Here is a 6812-nt window from a genome sequence, read left to right as displayed (position 1 = left end):
TTTTTTTGCGGAACCGGGGATTGAACTCAGGCCCTTGCGCTTGCCAGGGAAGTGCTTATTCCATTGAACCATCTCCGCAGCCCCAACATGAGCTTTTAATAAGAGACTCTGGTTCCAATTGATTGTTTACAAATACCTAGAAATTCCATTGGTGGAAAGATGTCAAGACTCTCTTCTTTATGAATTATTCATGTGGTTTTCTAACAAGTCTACATGCTCATCCCTACCAACATGGCACAGAATTCCAACCTTTCCAAATTATGAACTCTCTGTGTTTTGTCCTTGTTACTTCTAATAACTTCTCTGAACCAAGTAATTATTAAAACATATTTTGCTCTGGATTTGTATTTTCTAAATTCTTACTAATGTTGAGTATGTTTTATTATATGTGGGAGCCACTTTTATTTTTGTTTCTTAGAAAGGTCAGTCCATGTTTTGTAGCACCCATGTTCACAGGAGTATCAGTTTCAGGTGGATTTATCACTTTCCTCAACTCAGTTTTAGTTCATTATCCTATTATTTCAACATATACAGTGCTAAAGATGTTAGTTTCTTTATATACACCATAGCTATCCATGTTCTCTATTAATATAATTTAGTAGTCATCTTATTTTGATGTTAGGTTCCCTGAACTCATGGGAGAAGATAATGAGTGAAAGTTCAATAACTGATAATAATTCAGATTGTATTTAGCATTATTTAAAATACTTATTAATACTTCATTCAAGGTAGCTTTAAAACAGTGTAATAATGCATTTAGTTTCCTAAAGTACTACAAGCCATAAGACTGTCTTTCTTATAATCATAACAAATAAGCCTTCTATTACCCATTATTTTTTCATCAGTCTTCTGCACAATATATCTCACTTCTGACTAATTTTATTTTATGATTTAACTGTAAGTAGAGTTTTCGAACCTGCATTCTCATAGCCAAATTCTCATATTCCTTTTAAATAAAGTGGAAACTTAGAGCATCTTTTAACCTTTCTAATACTAAATTACTCTTGTTTATAAGAATTTTCTGTAGGTATACATAATTCCATTATGACAATCAAAGAAAACATAACATTCAAAGTATTTGGGATGTAAGTAAGAATTCAAGTGCTACTTAAAGTTTTCTCATATTCTATAAGTATATAAAATTTAGAATGTCAATGACTGATGGAAAATTCCTGTTCCATGTAATGTATAAGGTGTGTGATATTCAGGCAGATAGTGATGTTAAGTGCAACTGCTTCTGTTATAGGGTAATAATGTCATTAAGCTTGTCTTCTGGATGGTTAACAACTTAAGTTCACAAACCACAAATCAGAGAAAAAAAAAAAGGGCTACAAGGATGGCCAATATTTTTGCCCTAATCCTTCAAGGTCAGTGAGAACTCAGGACACAAGAGAACAGGCACTGTAAAATCCTGTGACTCAGTGGTGTCCCAAGGAGATTATGAGGCAACAGAGGAAAAAGGCTGATGAGAGAAAACATTCTTTCAGGTTTTCACAGAAAGCAAATTGGTCAAGCAGTGGCTGTGACTCATCCAGATGGCTGACACTGACGAAAGATTTACAAACTGTTGTACATGGTTTCAGGATAAATTCTAAGGGGATTTGACTGACTTCAAAGGCTCAAGTCAACAGCTTCTGACATTTCCAGTTGTGCTGACAACCCACTACTATATGGACTATTAGACTATATTGGATTATTTTGCTGAATTCACCTACAATATTTGAATTGCAATGGAACACCCATCTCTGACAAAACAAATCAAAAGATGGGACATAAATGAAGGACCATTTTGTAGTAAAAATATATATATATATATACATATATGCAAAATAGTTAAGATAGATATACAGCTACTTTATCTTAGTACAGTGAGAAGAAAGATTTGTACTAGTCCTGCTTAGAGTAGATATCATGTCTGCATCTTGTCCTCTGAGTAACTACTACAAAAACAACAATGTGCAGTGTATTAATTATTGTAAATGTCTTGCTAACCTGTTTTGAAATTGTCTCATTGCTATTTCTTTCTCATTAAAATTAAATAAAGTTTATAAATCCACCTTTAGAAAATATCCTAACAAATATGCTGAAGTTACTGTTTGTCTTGGAACATACTGGTTTTCACGTGATTTGATCAGTGTACCACATAGCTGAAGTTTCCAGTGGGATTCTAAAGCCAACATATGAATATCAGTCATTGGCAATCATCTGAATGGCCTTCAAGAATTTGCATCCAGAGTGATCTACATATTTCAGAATGTGACTGGAAAGTGGGAAATTTATATTATTAATACCATTTTGCCTCAAATTTTCATAATTAAGTATCCCAAAATTCTACTGATTGATCTTCAGACTTCAGTAATTGTCAATACCTAATCACTCTATTTTATTAAAGTGTCTCCAAGACACATCACTGTAGTGTGCACCAAGATTGGCAGATGTATAGTGAAGGAGTTCTTCAAGAAGTGTGGATTACAATTTTTGCACTGGAGTCATCTGTGTCTTCAGGTACGTGTGTCAGCATCATGAGCCCCAGGAAAGTCATGGGTGTAGTTTACTCAATTATATTTTTTTGTAGATTTCAATGTACTAAACATTGTTATCTATAAACTCGATTGTCCTATGTACATGATTGCCAAGATAAGAAAAATGATCACAAATCTACTAAGTTTTCAGGCAATATCCTCCTGAATTCCATGACAAAAATAAGTCTACAGGCACAACACGGCCGCTATTGTCTGATACTTCCCATTGGGGATCATCATGTGTCACAGTTGTTTGGTGAGTTTCACCCTGTACTGAAAGAAACGAAAAGTGGAACACATTCTGGTATCAGTATTTACCACAGATGTATTTTGTAACTTTAGTTAGTCACATTTATGTGGGGAAAAAAAGCTCAGAGAGTTCTATCAGAATTTGTGTGCACTGCTAAGTGGAGATTCAGAAATGGAGTGCAATTCTCTATGCAACGATAGCTCAAGAAGAAAATATTGTCATCAACCTGACCACCTTTTTCTGTCATCTAGGTCACTATGATAAGATAGATCAGTTGAACTTGTATGTTCTAGTGAAGTGCACAGACATAGGTAAATCATTACAATATTGTAATATTGTACCTATTAGATCACTGATGCCTGCTTGATATACTAATAAATTTTGTGAGTTACTTCAAATTCAACATTTGCATGTGTTGAGAATGTGGAAACACTTTATGTCATTACTATTAATGGTGGGATTCACTGTTATCACTTTCTATAATTTTGTTGCATAAATATGAAATAATCAATCAAATAATTTTTCCAATGCTAGTGGCCAGGCAGACGATTTTGATTTTAGGGCTCTAGAGATAAATAGCATTATTGTGTAGGTGCATGTTAACTTATCCTTTGATGATTCATATTTGAACTTCTGTGGAGTAAATTCAAAGAAATAAATTTATTGAAACAATGTTTATCTTGTTTAAAGAGACATTGTCCTTTAATTTTCTAAAACACTTGTATATATTAAAATACTCCCACAAATATACACATTCTTTGTTAATCTACATGCTTACTTACAAAGACACAGATTCCCAAATTTATATTACCTTTCTGGATGATGTATTATGCTCCTTAGTAATAGTTTTCCTGGAATTTTCCTGATTATGAATGTCATTGAACATATTTAGTGTTTATCTTATATACTAAATAGTGTGACCTTTGAAATTTCAGGCTAAATGTTAACCTACTTTATTCCCTTGTATAACATGCTAGCATGCTTATTGATTAATACATGTATTAATCAGTACCTTTCTGTTCTAATTTTTTAACCTCATTTTCTGTTTCCTTGTTGTCTGCCTCCTTGTATGTGACTGTGTGCTTCAATGTTGACATAGATCTTAATTTTTATAAAATGTACATTTTTATCTATAGAGTTAATGTTTTTCTAGGAAACATTGCATTCTTCTTATAGTCAATGAGTAATGTTTCAAAAATACATGATATTTGTATTATATATCTGTGTGTGATATCCATTCAAAAACAATCTGTTCTATAACACATAAGAAATGTAGCTTTTTTTATTTTATACTATAACTGAGTATAAATTTCAGAATTTACAGAACATGTGGGATTTTTATTTCTTTCTATAAGCTGTCACATCTTTCTTTGTCAGTTTAACAACAACTTATCCTTAATGAAGATTTTCTTCTGAACTCTGATGAAAATTTTGTTCAACTCCTCTATGTTTTAAGATATTCACAATTCCATGGGCATAAACTTCCTAAATTATTTTGTTGTCTATTCTTTACAATGAGGCCTGCTACTCAGAGGAATGATTGTTATAACAATTTAAATGAAATTATAACACAAAATGACAAAATAAATTCCAGAAATTTAGTAGTAGGAATAATCTTCTTGTGTCAGACTATCATTGGTGTTGCAGGCAATTTCTTTCTACTTTACCATTTTATTTTTGCTTTCCACACTGGAAGGAGGTTAAAGCCTACAGATATGATTCTGAAGCACCTGTTTCTAGCCAATTCCTTTGTTCTTTCTAGAGGAGTCCCTGAAATAATGGGAGCCTTTGGACTGAAACAGTTTCTCAATGATATTGTATGCAAATCTCTCTCTTATTTTGAGAGAGTGGGCAGGGGTGTGTCCATTTGTACCATCTGCCTCTTAAGTGTCTTCCAAAACATCATCATCAGCCTCATGAACTCCTGTTGGAAAGATATTAAAGGTAAAACTCAAGAGTATATTGGCTTGTCCACTCACCTCTGCTAGATCCTAAATATGACTGTTATTTAATGATCCTTCTGTATGCATTCTATTTGGATGCAAAAGGTTATGGCTGAAGTATTAGAAAATAAATGTAGGATACTGTTGTGTTGTTGACTACAGAGCACTCATAGGCAAGCTGTGTATAGCATTAGTAGTTTTGTCTGAAGTTTGTATTTCTCTGCTTATAGTCTGATCCAGTAGCTCTATGATTTGCATCCTGTTCAGACACAAGAAAAGGGTCCAACGCACTTATGTCACTAGTGCTTCCTTAAGATCCCCTGAGTCTAGAGCCACACAAAACATCCTTGCTCTGGTGAGCACCTTCATCTGTTTTTACAGTCTGTCTTCCATCTTTCGAATTTATACTATTTCAGTTTATGATCACAACTCATTGTTTGTGAGCACTTGTGAAGTAATTTCTTTGTGTTTTCCAACTACCAGCCCCTTTGTTGTAATGGGCCAGCATTCCTCTATATTTATCCACTGCATTTCCGTCAAAAAACACAAAAGTTCTCTAATCTTTTCAGAGGTATACAAACAGCATGTTGTTTAGTCCTCACTCCTTTTTATGAGCTAATGTAGAAGTCCTGTATCTTGTGTAACTCAACAAATCATTTTTTTAAAATTCCTGAAGGCAGGAAGTCCATTAGAATAGCCGACTTTAACAAAAAAGGTTGGGCCTCTTTTACTGCATATTTCTAGTTTCATATCCATCTAACAAGTGTTGTTTGAGGCTATTTAAATTCATTTAGTGGGGTCTGGCCAGACACCTCAGTGGATCAAAGATCCTGCAAACATGGTAGGAGCCATGGAATAGATCCCTGGGCCTGCTGTGCTGGCCCGCACTGGGGGTGAACTGAGAGGGCAATTGAGACTGGGAGTGTTGGAATGCTCCTGTAATCCCATCTCTTGGGAGCCTCTAAATAGGCAGATTACTATGAGTCAGATCTACTAGTGAAACCCTGAACACCCTGTAACAATTCCCTAAAATACAAAAAAAAAAAAAAAAGAAAGAAAGAAAGAAAGAAAGAAAGAAACAAACAAACAAACAAACAAACAAACAAACATATTTGCTTAGTTAACTTAGGGCTCAATCAAAATATATCTTGCTCATGCAAACATTTGAAACAAGTGAATACAGCACAAAATTAGGTAGAAAATACTCTTTAATGACAGTTTTCAGTGGGTTTTCTGTGTTGTAGGGATTGTCCAGTGCTCTGTCTTTTTTTTTTTCAGTTGATTTCTTTTAATGATTGTTTATACTAATAAGACATCTTAGATGATAGAGATAGTATCAATGCTAGGGACTATAGCAGACACAGTAAAGTGGAAAGAAATGTAATTTAAGGATTGAACAATGTAGAGAAGTGGAGAGAGAACAGGTAGGAAAAATGGTAGGGGAGAAACATGCAACTGTAAGTATCAGATGGCTGAGGTAGTTGTGCTAAGAATTTTCATCAGTTTTTTTTAAATAGTAGCTCATGTGTAGAATTTTCCCCTTAAATTCCCAGATAGCAGACAGTATGCTGCTATGTGGGAATTAATCAACCACTTTGAGGTCAGCAATGTGTAATGCAAAAGGTATCCATGTTTGAATACCTGCCATCTTGGTTTTCTAAATGTGTATCTTTTCTAACGTCCTATCAATTATTACTATAGTCTCTTTAAAATGAAATTTAAAAAATTAATATAAAACAAAAGACAAGAACAAAAATTTAAGATTTCTTGAAAGCAAGTGATAATATTCAATGACAAATCAAATCTCTGATACAGCGTCTGGCTCCCGCTCTCACAGCCATTGCAGTACATTGAGCTCCATAGAGACAGCGCCGGGGCAAGTGAGAGCCGGACCGGCACTGGGCGACTCTGTACCTCGCTGAGGAAAACAAGTAAACATGGGCAAAGGAGATCCTAAGAAGCCTAGAGGCAAGATGTCATCATATGCATTCTTTGTGCAAACTTGCCGAGAGGAGCACAAGAAGAAGCACCCAGATGCTTCCGTTAACTTCTCAGAGTTTTCTAAGAAGTGCTCAGAGAGGTGGAAGACCATGTCTG

The 6812-nt window shown here is 34.5% G+C and overlaps 1 pseudogene; it reads left to right on the top strand.

Annotated features, from left to right (window-relative positions):
• Nucleotides 1-2435: 2435 nt before the first annotated feature.
• Nucleotides 2436-6812, top strand: part of LOC105744013 — a 58205-nt pseudogene continuing 53828 nt past the window's right edge.

This window comes from Octodon degus, unplaced genomic scaffold (assembly GCF_000260255.1).
Source record: "Octodon degus isolate 3935 unplaced genomic scaffold, OctDeg1.0 scaffold00206, whole genome shotgun sequence".
NCBI classification, from domain to species: Eukaryota; Metazoa; Chordata; class Mammalia; order Rodentia; family Octodontidae; genus Octodon; species Octodon degus.
The sequence above is the reverse complement of the archived record's forward strand: the minus strand, read 5'-3'. Positions and strand labels throughout refer to the sequence as shown.